The sequence below is a fragment of the Rana temporaria genome, chromosome 8 (genome assembly GCF_905171775.1).
Source record: "Rana temporaria chromosome 8, aRanTem1.1, whole genome shotgun sequence".
Taxonomy (NCBI): Eukaryota; Metazoa; Chordata; class Amphibia; order Anura; family Ranidae; genus Rana; species Rana temporaria.
Window position 1 is genome coordinate 93,495,754 of NC_053496.1, and position 13,964 is coordinate 93,509,717.

General features: G+C 46.1%; 1 protein-coding gene across 5 annotated transcripts in view; it reads left to right on the plus strand.

The window, feature by feature from the left end:
• The first annotated feature begins 1,144 nt into the window (after positions 1 to 1,144).
• The window catches only part of MICU1 (mitochondrial calcium uptake 1), a 297,161-nt gene continuing 284,341 nt past the window's right edge, over positions 1,145 to 13,964 (plus strand). For 3 of the 5 annotated variants that reach the window (XM_040362304.1, XM_040362306.1, XM_040362307.1), the window contains exon 1: positions 1,145 to 1,336. The gene's annotated coding sequence lies outside the window, so the exon portion shown is untranslated. Of the gene's footprint in view, positions 1,351 to 13,964 lie in introns of all 5 variants that reach the window. The other 2 variants (XM_040362305.1, XM_040362308.1) reach the window with 2 other exon arrangements.

Here is a 13,964-nt window from a genome sequence, read left to right on the forward strand (position 1 = left end):
ATTTTGAGGGGACAGCAAATGTACACTGTTATACAAGCTATACACTCACTACTACATTGTAGCAAAATGTCTTCAGTGTTGTCACATGAAAAGATATAACATATTTATAAAGAGGGGGTGTACTCACTTTTGTGAGATACAGTACATGCATATCAGAAATAAGGAAGTAAGCTCATAGTTCTATACTGCTTAAAATATTTAAGAAAGTATTGCACTTACAGAATAAAACTAATATAAAGGCAAACAGCGAATGTGGCTCGGTCCGTGCGTGCTGACCTCACACTGCTATTAGCAAAAGTATGTAGGGATAGGACCTCCCACTTAGAGGAGAATTATACAAAAAAATTAAAATTATTAAGCACCCAAAAATGGAACTTCCGCTTTAAGGCATGGTGACCCCCTGACATGCCACATTTGGCATGTAATTTTTTGGGGGGAGCGGATACCTACTTTTTGGAGGCATCAAGCTCCCACTTCCTCCCTGGTGCCAGAAGGAAGGTCACCTCTCCACCATCCCTCCCTGCAATCTTCTGGGACACGTCACAGGTTCCAGAAGATTGCCCGGCCAATCACAGCGTGCATGCGCAGTGCGTGCCTGGCTGTGAAGCCACAACCAGGCACCCACAGTAAGAATGCCACCGCCGTGGAGAGGAGGGGGAGAGGATAGGGGCTTTGTTTGCCCGCATCGCTGGACCGTGGGACAGGCGAGTGTCTGCTTATTAAAAGTCAGCTGCTATACTTTTTGTAGCTGCTGACTTTTAACTATTTTTTTTTTTTTTTGGGCGGAACTCTGCTTTAAGTGATTATATTTACCACTACTATTTATTTTATACTGGCTTTTGGAATTTACAGATGCAGCTATTTAGAAATTGGATGGAAGGTAGCACTGTGAAGCACTTTGTGAATGGTAAATAATGCATTTTATATACAACTCTATAGATCAGACGAAAATGAGGGACAGGTGAGGTGGAAAAAGGGACATTGTTCTGAATGAGGGATAGTCCCTCGAAATCAGGGACGGTTGGGAGCTATGCTTTAGTTCTGCAACCATAAACAGATTCTCAAGCTCATCTTGATTGAAGGTTCCCGTTTGTTCATGGTCAATAAAGTTTTACTGCTGCTGCAGTGAAGGATTGTGGGTGTTGTGGTCCTGTGCTTTTCCTGTGTGTACGACGTCTGCTTAGGCTGTGTAGTCGGTGTGTCAGGCAGTGTCTCCGGCTGTAGGAGGGAAGGGAGAGCTGTTTGTTCACTTCCTATATCTGCAAGGGCTAGACGGGGCAGAGGAATATTCGGAGAGGCCCGGACACAGCACTTCCTGGACGGCTGGAGAGGGCAGGTAGGTGGGTGTGGGTAAGTGTTGTGTGTCTATACACGGAGCGTCTCCCCAGAGGTGGTCCAGTGACTGTGTGACGGAGAGGAGAGCTGACTGACTTGTATGTCATCTTCTGTACCTCTCTCCTGTTACTACATATCTCAGGACAACCAGCACAAGGTTGTCATATTTACTACGTTGCTGCACTTCATTGATTGTTGTCTGGGATCTGGGGAAGGTTTTCTATTTGATGGTGCAAAACTGTATCAGTATGAAATCCTAAAATATGAATAAGACTGGTGGGAGTGTCCAGCAGTGTACAGAGTTCATCAGTCTGAGGAATGGATTGTATAGCATTGTGCAACTGTTACTAAAACATCCCAGGGTTGTTGGGGGAAAACGCATGATTTGCACCAAAAGTTGTCAGAAGTGGGCGGGCGCCGGGCTGCGATAGGTGTCATCACAGTACGTGGGTTGTTAAAGGAGTTCATGGGCTGTGCCAGGAGTCACTGAAGTGCACAGGTGCATTTTGGGTGTCATTGGCGTAGCGCTTTGGCAGTGCATCAACGTAGAAGTGCGCTTGGGTGCAGCACGGGTCGTCAGGAAAGCGATAGCTAGAGAAGCGCACAGGGGGTTGGAGGGGGGTCGTCCGAGAAGCATGCGATTTGTGCGGAGGGTCATTGGAGAAGCTCCCAGGACAAGAGTGTGGCGTGTTGTGGGAGTTGTGCAGGTGCCTTTGGGCATTATTAGAGAAGTGCGCCAGGGATCTCAGGGAAGCGTTGAGGTTGCACCAGGGGTCTCAGGGAAGTGTTGAGGTTGCGCCAGGCGTCTCGGAGAAGCGTTGAGGTTGCGCCAAGGGTCTCGGGGAAGCGCTGAGGTTGCGCCAGGGGTCTAGGAGAAGCTTTGAGGTTGCGCCAAGGGTCTCGGGGAAGCGCCGAGGTTGCGCCAGGGATCTCGGGGAAGCGATGAGGTTTGTGATCTTGACGTTTGTGGTGATACCTCACATGCGTGGGACAATTGCTGTCTGCGCCTGTGCTGAACGGATGCATGAGTTTGCCTTTGCCAGCAAACACAGGGGTGCTCACGTTTATTTTTTATTTTTATTGCTGTAACAAAGAATGTAAACATGCCTTGTGATAGCAGTAGGCATGACAGGTATTTTTAATGGAGAGATTTGGGGTCAATAATACCTCGGATCTTTCCTCTGCCCTTCAAAGTATTTGATCACACCAAGATCAGTGTGATCAAATGCTTTCCATTTTTTTTAGGCCTCATGCTGGATGTTTTTACAGCTGCTTCTAGGGGCATCTGGTGTTGTGTGTGTGTGTGTGTTTGTTTGTTTTTATTTAGATTTTTTTTCCCTGGCTCTAAATGCCTCTCCGTGTTAGCCAATGTGTCCATGCACACATAGGCTTTTAGCAGTATTTAGAGGCAGAAAAAAAACAAACAAAAAAAAAAACACTGCCAGTGCATCCAGGAGCAGCAGAGTTTGGGCAGAAACAAATGCTTGATGCTGCTAAATGGGTCTAAAAGATTGAGCAATGATTTATTCTGGCCAATGAAAATTAATTAACGCCCCGAAAGCTTGACACCTGTAAAAGCTTTAGACGCTTTTACAAGTGTTTGACGTCGCTGACCCCCCCCCCCCCCCCCATGTTGAGGGCATACAGCCTGGTATGGTTCAGGAGGTGGCGCTCGGATAAGGTTCTGGTCTGGATTTTGGGATGGGCTCCACGCTTTTTTTTTTTGGGGGGGGGGGGCGGGGGTGCTTCTACCGGCTCACAGCTACCATCGGTGAGTCGAAGACAGGATCCGCCGGCCTCAGATGTTTAGAGAGTTTCGTCGGACCAGATGGTCGACAGAGTCTCTATGATTGTTCAGAGGCGTAAAAATGCAACTTTCCCCATTCTATCCAAAACCACAAAAAGTCTAAACACAGTTTTAAATACAAAGATTTCAGTGTAACTTTTAATTATTTGATAGTTTATACTAGGGCCGAAACAACTAATCGATTATGAAATTAATCGATTAAAATTTTCATAATCGATTAATCGGCCAGTAACATAATGGGGTTAAAAACTCGAAAATTAGCCCTTTATAGTACAAAAAAGCAAATCGCTACTGTAAATATTACTTTCTCTTATCGCCTTTCAGGACAACCTTGGAGAGAGAGCGCAGCTCCGCCCATTTTCTAGGAAACACCCATGATCCTTTAAGATCCCTCCTCTTCCACCATGGCCTCAGTTATTGTGTTTCCTCCGCCATGGTGGAAGCATCATAGGGAACCAGGGAGCTGCGCTCTCTCCAAGGCGGAGGGGTTGTTAGCTCACCTCGTTTGTTTTCTGCAGTGACCATCCCGGCTCCCCTCCACGGGGAGGGGACGTTCAGGAGTCCCCAGACGCGCCGGCTCAGTGGAGAATCCGGCCTCCCAGGGGGTGGCGACGTGTGCCCGGGTGCTGCGGTAGGGCCTGGTGGCCGAGCGGTAGCTGCTGCAGGTCGGTGGCGTTCCGCATTCCAGCTCCGGGTCCCGGCCGGCGAGTGCGTCGCGCACGGTGACGCTGCTTCCTGGGAGGGCGTGGCGCAGTGGTTCTCGGCGCCTGGAACGCAGCGTCTGTGGGACAGGTCAGGTGACCAGCGCTTCCGTTTCCGGCCCCCGATGATGACGCGGGACGCCGGGAAAATTTGAAAAACGGGGCTTTTTTCCAGCTACTATTCGCTGCGCTCTACGATGGAGGAGAGACAGACAGCACCAGCGGATACAGGCGCTGCAGGCACCGGTCAGGCCCAGGTAAGAGGGGTACAATGGTGCCTTTTATTCTTACTCTGTTGGGCTTATTTGTGTGGTATTGTGATCCTCCCTGAGGGAGCCTGTGGTTACCAGACCAAGTTTTAATGTTCTTGGTCTGTATAGCCGTAAGGGGTAGTGGCACTTACTTTCCCCTTGTTTGTTTCTGGTGGTGGCAGCACTGGGTGTTTCAAAAAAAAAAAACTTTTTCTGGGTTAGTAATTTGGTTTGTCATCTCGTTGCAGGAAAAATCTGCAGGCAAAACCAAACACTTGGATGCTCCAAGGAAATGCCCATCTTGCAGGAATCCTTTAAGGGATTCGTGGCAAAAACCCATGTGCAGATCCTGTATTAAAAATTTGGTAGAAGAGGAAACTTCACAACAGTATAAAGATCTATTCTCTTCAGTTCAGGAACTGGCAAGCTCTTTAGGATCGGTCAAGGATCTGATTGCACAAGGCTCCGCAAGTCAGGGGGAGCCTCAGCAGCCACCACCTAGCCCGAAAATCCCGTTGTCTAGACAAACAGATGGGGATTCGGCAGATGAAGGAACTAGTACTCTCGCCTCTCTCAGGGATTCAGATGAGGAGGAACAAGAGGAAGATGATAGTAGCAAAACTTCTAAATTTAAATTGTCCTTAGAAGAGGTTCAGGAGTTACTTATGGCAATTTACACTACCCTGGATATCCAGGAAGAAAAAGTCCAGTTATCCATACATGATAAAATGTATCAAGGATTGGATGAAACCAAACATCGGGTTTTCCCGGTGCACAAGGTCCTCTCGGAAACAATCAAAAAGGAATGGAAAGACCCTGAACGGGCTCCTTTTTTTTCCAAAACCCTTAAAAGAAGGTTTCCTTTTGAAGACAGTGATTCCGAGTTATGGAACAAAAGACCTAAAGTAGACGCCGCTTTCTCACAAGTTTCGCGTCATACAGATCTGGCATTTGAGGACATGGGGGTTTTGAAGGATCCGATGGATAAAAGAGCTGATTCCCTCCTAAAAAAGGCCTGGGATTCCACTTCAACCAGCCTGAAGCCAGCCATAGCCGCCACAGTTTTTGCCCGCAATTTGGAGTGCTGGGTTGAAAAGCTACAAAGTCATGTAGAGGCAGGCACCCCAAGAAAGGATCTGCTAGAGTCCTTTTCGTTAATTTTGAAAGCCATTAAATATATGGCAGATGCATCTGCTGAGTCCATTAAAATGGCCGCAAGGTCTGCAGCCTTGGTAAATTCAGTCAGAAGAGCGGTATGGCTAAAGACCTGGTCGGGTGATACACCCTCTAAAGTAAAACTTTGTGGTCTACCCTTTTCAGGAGATCTGTTGTTCGGTCAGGATCTGGAAAAGGTTCTTGACAGAACGGCTGATAAGAAAAAGGCTTTTCCCCTTAAAAAGGGTCAAAACCCCAAAAAGAATTTTCGTCCTTTTCAACAACCCTATAAGAACAAGGAAGAAAATAAAAAACGTTGGGGGTCCCAAAGAGGTAGAGGAGGTATCCTTTTCAAAAGCCCCTCAGAACAGACTACCAAAAATAAGTGACGATCTGCTTCCGGTGGGAGGAAGATTGTCTGCCTTTCTTCCACAGTGGAAACAGATGTCCATCAGTCCCTTTGTGGAGAGAATCATCACGGAAGGGTACAGTCTGGAATTTTCAGAATGTCCCCCGAGAAGGTTCTATATCACAGCCCTTCCCCGAGACAAAGAGAAAGCTTCTGCAATGACGATCCTGCTTCAGGATCTGATGAGTCAGGGAGTTGTAATCCAAGTCCCAAAACATCAAGAAGGCCAGGGTTTCTATTCCCACATCTTTTTAGTAAAGAAGCCCTCGGGCAAGTTTCGCCTGATCCTAAACTTAAAGGTGTTAAACAAGTCGATCAGATACAAACATTTCCGCATGGATACCATCTACTCCATAGCAAAATTACTGACCCCCGGCTGTTTCATGGCATCCCTGGACCTCAGGGATGCTTATTTACACGTCCCGATTGCCCAAGCATCCCAGCAATTTCTCAGGCTGGCGGTGAACCTGGGATCCAGGGTATGGCACCTTCAATTCAGGGCTCTCCCCTTCGGCCTTTCCTCCTCCCCCAGGATCTTTACGAAGATCATGGCGGAAGCCTTGGAACCGCTGAAGCTGAAAGGGATTTCGGTCGTCCCGTATCTGGACGACCTGCTTTTTTTCGCAGACTCCCGGGATCAAGTTGCGACGAATCTCCAGGTGTCGCAGGTCCATCTCGGAGGTCTAGGTTGGTTACTAAACCGGGAGAAATCAAATCTGGTACCCTCTCAAGAGACAAGGTTCCTGGGATATACCATAAATTCTATCCTTCAGAAGGTCTTTTTACCCCAAGAAAAGATAGAGAAGGTTTTGGTTTCTGTAGCTCAGGCCCAGACAAACTTAGGGATGTCAGTCAGGACAGCAATGGCAGTCCTGGGACTACTCACATCCTCAATCCCGGCAGTTCCATGGGCGAGGTTTCACTCTCGTCCTCTCCAGAAGAGTATCCTTCAAACCTGGTCACACCAGGAGTCTCTAGAGAAACGTATCAGATTAACATCCAACGTCAAAAGAGCACTCTGGTGGTGGAGAAATCCTGTCAATCTGACCAGGGGCCTTCCTTGGGTCTTTCCGGTAGAGAAGCGTCTCACAACAGACGCAAGTTCCTGGGGGTGGGGAGCCCATCTAGAGGGACAAACTGCTCAGGGCACCTGGTCCAAACCAGAAGCCAGAAGGTCCTCAAATTGGAGGGAATTAAAAGCTATATTCCTGGGGCTTCAGGCTTTTTGTCAATCAGTGAAGGGTCACCATGTTCAGGTCCTGTCGGACAATACCACAGCAGTGGCTTATGTCCTCAAGCAGGGGGGAACCAGAAGCAGAAGTCTGATGCAGTTGGCCAACCGTCTGCTATCTTGGGCAGAGCTAAATGTAGCGTCCCTGTCAGCAATACACCTAAAAGGGTCTCAAAACTTGTTGGCAGACCTACTGAGCAGGAGGTGCATAGTAGAGGCAGAATGGAGCTTAAACATGGAAGTTTTCAGGTCAATCACGCAGGAATGGGGTCAACCACAGATAGACCTGTTCGCCAACCAGCAGAATGCGAAGGTGCGAACATTTTTCTCCCTTCACAGAGGGGACCAGGCAGTAGCCATAGACGCTCTAGATCAACAGTGGCACTACCAGCTGTGCTACGCCTTCCCCCCCTTCATACTAATACCACTAGTCTTAAGAAAGTTCAGGGAAGAAAAAGCCAGTCTGATCCTAATCACTCCCTACTGGCCAAAAAGACCGTGGTTTGCATCACTGCAGAATTTAGCCACAAAACCACCGTGGAAGCTACCACTCAGGAAAGACCTACTGTCTCAGGGTCCTGTGAACCATCCGGAAGTGGAACGTTTACAGTTGACGGCCTGGTTTCTGAAGAAGACCTTTTTAAGATCAAAGGGACTCTCGGATAAAGTAATAAAAACTCTGCTAGACAGCAGGAAAAGTGTAACCAGAGCAATTTACCTCAAAGTCTGGAGAAAATTTAATTCCTGGTGTACGTCCAAAAATTTCCAGGTTCATAGCGTAATTTCTGTTGTGGAATTTCTTCATGCAGGAATGGAGAAAGGGTTAGCAATTAGCACCCTAAGGACACAAGTAGCAGCTCTTTCAGTTTATTTGGAAAGAACTCTATCTAAGGAACATTTAATTTCAAGATTTTTTAAGGCACTGGGTCGAAGTAGGCCAATAGCCTTTAAAACCTTTCCCAGTTGGGATTTATCAATTGTGTTGCAGGGTCTCACGGGGACTCTGTTTGAACCCATAGGGAATATTCCTTTGAAAAATTTAGTATTAAAAACAATTTTTTTGGTGGCCATCACGACCGCAAGAAGGGTCAGCGAAATCCAAGCTTTGGCAGTCACAGAACCTTATTTAAGAATTTTTCCGGACAGGATAATTCTTCGAACAGATCCAGCCTTTCTTCCTAAGGTCTCATCAACCTTTCACAGGTCTCAGGAAATAATCCTTCCTACCTTTTGTTCAGCTCCCTCTAATGTAGGGGAAGAAACCTTTCATACTCTCGATGTAAGAAGATGTGTACTTCAATACCTTTCTGTCACCAAAGAGTTCAGGAAGTCAAACGCCTTGTTCGTAATATTCTCAGGGTCACGAAAAGGAGAGAAGGCTTCTAAAAGCACGTTGGGAAGATGGCTTAAACAAGCCATCATAGAGAGTTATCAAGCCAGAGGAGAGGTGCCTCCTACGGGAATCAGGGCCCATTCAACAAGATCTACGGCAGTTTCTTGGGCCGAAAGAGCCGGTGCTACGCCTGACCAAATCTGCAAGGCGGCTACATGGTCCAGCTATTCGACCTTTCTACGGCACTACAAGCTAGACTTACTGTCCGCTGCGGAGCAAGCCTTCGGCAGGAAGGTACTGCAAGCAGTGGTCCCACCCTAGGGTAAGTTACTCGGTTATCCTCTCCAAGGTTGTCCTGAAAGGCGATAAGAGAAAGGCCTAGTTAGACTTACCGGTGACGGTATTTCTAAGAGCCTTTCAGGACAACCGCTATTTTCCCTCCCTAGGTATTAGAATAAGAGTATGTTTTAAATGCCTATCATGGTTTGTTGTGGTTCTTCTGTGCTTTGTTTTCCAGTTGTCGGAGACCACAATAACTGAGGCCATGGTGGAAGAGGAGGGATCTTAAAGGATCATGGGTGTTTCCTAGAAAATGGGCGGAGCTGCGCTCTCTCTCCAAGGTTGTCCTGAAAGGCTCTTAGAAATACCGTCACCGGTAAGTCTAACTAGGCCTTTCACTGTCCCACAGTAAAAAAAATGAACCCCTTACAGTAGCGATTATTCGCTCTTTTTGTACTTATTTTTGTTTTTTTAACCCCATTATGTTACGAAACATCTCAGGCCTGGGTTCACACCTCTTGTTTTCTGGTACTTTTTGCAGAAACGCACTACAGTTCATTTACATGTTTTCCTATGGGACACGTTCACATCCATAATTTTTTTTCATCTGCTGCGTATTTGGAAAGGGCAAGGACTTTTTAACACAAAACGGTGCTACAGAAAAGCATGTAATGTGTTTTTTCAGCAATTTGTGTTTTGTAATCTGCCCAACACCAAATTGAAAAAAAATGCAATTTTTTTTTTTTTAAGGTCATTATCCGATTAATCGGCTAACTAATCGATTATGAAAATAATCGTTATTTGCAGCCCTAGTTTATACTAGCAGCAAGTGGTTTAGTTTAGAACAAATCTGTTGCTTTAGCCCAGGTTCACACTGGGTACGATTTGGTATGATTTGAGATACGATTTCACATGTCAAATCGCATCTCAAATCGGCGGCATTTGCCGGCAATTGTCGGCAATGGCACTGTCCTAATCGGTGCGACGCCGCATCTGCGGCGCTGCACCGATTTCAAAAAGTAGTTCCTGTACTACTTTTTGCGATTTCGGGCCGCGATTTACATTGACCCTGCACAGATGTCTCTTAAATCGCTGCCGAAATCGCGGCAAAATCGCGATTTTACCGCGATTTTGAATTCGCAACAGTGTGAACCTAGCCTTGGTCATAAAAATCTGCAAATCGAGTCAGTCGATAGTTCCAGAAATATAGGCATCAGAAGTCATTTGCAGAAGTCAGTCTTGGCGCTGCTGCTTTCCACCGATCTGCTCTCCTTGAGCTGCTAGATGAGTTTTGCTGTATAAATGACGAGCTCCATTCGTCCCCATGGATGAATGCATCTGTCATTATGGTACAGTGTGTACAAGCACAGGGAAAGATGTGGTAAAAAATAATAAGTAGAGTGCAAAATATTTCTTTCTTCATCCTTTTAAGCCAACAAGGAGTCCTAATCCCGAAAAATACTAGCAAAATTGTATCAATCCTGCCATACCATCAGGGCCCCAAATTTGTTTTGGGCATTTTGTTTTCATCTGGAGAATGGGAAAATGGCTTTCTCAGCTAAGGGCATATGGATTCCAGGAAGTAAATGCTACATGAATCATATACCCTTATTCAAGATGGCCATGGCTGGAATGCAAGGGGTGTTTTTCAAATGGTAGAGCAAGGGGTGCTTATCTTCATATATGGTGGGACTGTCACAGGATTATTTTCCTTTTTGGCAAATAGGTTTTGTTGTATATTTCAAAAACCATGGTGAGCCTGTAGTGCTATCTCCTGATATACAGTAGCTCTGTTATCTATCCTCCTGGGTTTTATAGGTTTCTAGAAAATACACCCATTCCTACCACTTCCTTTCTGCTGCAAGACAAATCATGCCCTCCTTTGGAAAAACCCCACAACCCCTCCATTGACATCGTAAAGGCCCGTACACACAATCTGACTTTTTGACAACAAACCTCCGACGGACCTGTTTTTGCAGACAATCCGACCGTGTGTACGCTCCATCGGACAAACTTTTCTGCTTTTTTATCAGACAAATGTTCGCTGTGAAAACGGACAAACTTTCCGGCAACAAATGTCCTACGTCAGCAAATCCATTGGACTAAAGTCCAAAGTACAAACACGCTTGCTCAGAACCAATGCTAAAGATCAGTCAACAATAGCAGAAGTTGCCCAAAGGGTGGCGGTAAAGAGCAGAAAAAACACGTAGTGCATCTATTATGTCACTACGTTCGTGTTTGTTGGCTGAAAAAGTCCTACCGTGTGTATGCATACCAAGTTCACGGACAACGCCCTTCGGAACAAAATCCACATGTGCATAGACCATTAAAATTCATACATAAAATGTATGTTTTATAAAACATAATAGCTCATTAATAAGACTACTTGCATCAGTCTGTTTTCTTTAACATGTGTTTTTGAAAAAATAAAAACAAATCGCTATACATTTCCTTTAACTACTTCAGCCCCAGAAGGATTTACCCCCTTAATGAGCAGGACATTTTTGTGATATGGCACTGCGTCGCTTTAACTGACAATTGTGCAGTCAATTAGATTAGAGTGCAGTAAATTAGAATTTTTTGCGCTATAAACAAAAAAAGTGACAATTTTGGAAAAAAAAACAATACTTTTTTCTTTTGCTATCTTTATTTTTTAAACACATTTCTTAATCAGTTTTTAGGCCAGTATGTATTCTTCTATATATATATATATATATATATATATATATATATATATATATATATATATATATATATATATATATAAAAATAAGCGTATATTGATTGGTTTGCGCAAAAGTTATAGCGTTTACAAAATAGGGGATATATTTATGGCTATTATTTATTATTATGGCTCAAAATTTTAAGTTCTGAGTTACCAGCCAGGCCTTGGGAGTTACTCGCCACCAGTTTGCCCACCCAACCCCTAGCCTGCCCCACCCCTGATTCTGCCCCTAAACACGCCCTCATAAATATCTCATGAAATGACACTGTTAAATGTTTTATGCAAAATTAAGTTACAAAAATAAATATTAACAACAACTTTATCAGTGCCCAGGAAAGCAGCCTATCGTGCGACCCCATCGGTGCAGCCTCACCAGTGCCAATCCAGCTCAGCCTCATCAGACAGAAAAATGTGGTTGGTTATCAGGCTGGTTAGTAAGTTAAGAAAGGAATTTCTCTGGTTTTGTTTCTCCTCCCCCAGTACACCTCTACCTCCAATGCCTCCCCCAGTACACCTCTACCTCCAATGCCTCCCCCAGTGCACCTCTACCTCCAATGCCTCCCCCAGTGCACCTCTACCTCCAATGCCTCCCCCAGTGCACCTCTACCTCCAATGCCTCCCCCAGTGCACCTCTACCTCCAATGCCTCCCCCAGTGCACCTCTACCTCCAATGCCTCCCCCAGTGCACCTCTACCTCCAATGCCTCCCCCAGTGCACCTCTACCTCCAATGCCTCCCCCAGTGCACCTCTACCTCCAATGCCTCCCCCAGTGCACCTCTACCTCCAATGCCTCCCCCAGTGCACCTCTACCTCCAATGCCTCCCCCAGTGCACCTCTACCTCCAATGCCTCCCCCAGTGCACCTCTACCTCCAATGCCTCCCCCAGTGCACCTCTACCTCCAATGCCTCCCCCAGTGCACCTCTACCTCCAATGCATCCCCCAGTGCACCTCTACCTCCAATGCATCCCCCAGTGCACCAATGCATCCCCCCTCCCCCTAGTCCACCTCTACCTCTTACTCCTCTTTCCAGCATATCTCTGCCTCCTTACACCCCTCCCAGCACATCTTGTTTAATCTTCCATTATACCAATGCCTCCAGCATGTGCTGCTTCCAATCACAGCACACTGTCATATTTAATATTCACCATTCTCCTGCTTTTGCCATGGGTTGTCAAGCACTCACTGAGGGCGGACCAAGTGTGTTTGAGCCTGCCCACTTAGGACTGCCCTGCAGAGATTTGCACCGCCCCACTCTTTAGCTGTGCTGCAGGAGAGAGGTGGAGAGGGAGGTCCCAGGTGGCTTTCTCAATCCCATTGAAAGCCCATGATGTGAGCCTGGGAAAGGTGGGGGTATGCGTCAGGGGCGGTCCCAGGCAGCTGTTTTACTCCAATTGAAATGGCCTCCGTGCGAGCCTGTGCGCGGCGGGCACTGGCTATACATTCCCGGAAAACCACAGCCCTGTCCACGCTTGCAACCCTCATTTTTTCACTTGCCAAATGCGAGCAAGCGAGTGAAAATTTTGAGGGCTGTTATTAGTATTTTTATAATATTTTTTTACTAGTAATAGTGGTGATCATCAATTTTTAGCAGGATTGCAGCAGACCAATCGGACACTTTGACACTTTTTTGGGACCAGTGACATTTATTACAGTGATCAGAGCTATGCATAGTGACTGATCACAGTATAAATGTCACTTACAGGGAAGGGGTTATCGCTAAAGGGCGATGAAGGGGGTCTAGTGTTTCCTGGGAGGTGTTTTTTAACTGTGGGGGGAGGGGAATGACTGGAAGTAGAGAGAGATCGCTGGTCCTGATCACTAGGATCTCTCTCTCTCTCCCGACACATCGGTGATCTGTTTGTTTACATTGACAGGTCCCCGTTCTGGCTCTCTGTGGAGCAGTTGCAGGTGGCCGGCGGATATCACGGCTGCTGGCCACGCACATTGGCTCCAGCGCCTGCTATAGCCAATAAAGGGACCGCCGTAACGGTACGACAAACAAAAATGTTATTAGTGGGCGATTCTTTAAAAATCAATTATAAGTGTACTTTAGGACAAAGTTCACTTATCCCTTTTGCCCTGACCTATCCTAGCCCACCCCCCTTCCACTAATGTGTACTTACCTTAGTCACTGTCCTGGCTGCACCTGTACATGATATCCCCATAGACTTCTATGGGGCTGTGTTTTGAGGCTTGGGGGTTCTACGTAATTTTCTATCAAAAAACAATGATTTTAACTTGAACCAACAACTGTCAGAAAAAGGTTTTGTTTTTAAGTGGTTAAACCTTTCTCATTTACAGATTGAAGTTCATTCTTTTGATCTACAACAAAACATTACAATGTCTATAGTTAGCTCAGGGTTGAGGAATGTTGTGATATTTGGCAGACTGCCTGTGTGTTGTTTTTTTTTTTTTTTTGACAGTCGTCGGCTTGAGCAGAGAATTCTTTGCATAGAAAGAATCGGGAAAGCGCTTTAAGATCGCGCGCGTGCGGGGGGGGGGGGGGGGGGGGGGGATTGCGACCTTGATTCTTAACTATTAATTGTGCAGCTCTAATAAAATCTGATTTATTATAAGCACCCCTGCTAGTGTTAAATGGGAACAGACTTACTGGCTGGGGATCACCAGATGAAAAGAAGAAAGCCTAAGGGGAAAACAAATGCAGCCATCGCATCCAAGAATTGATAAACTGCAATATGTTTGCTTTTGGATTTAAAAACGGGCAGGAAGCCCCATT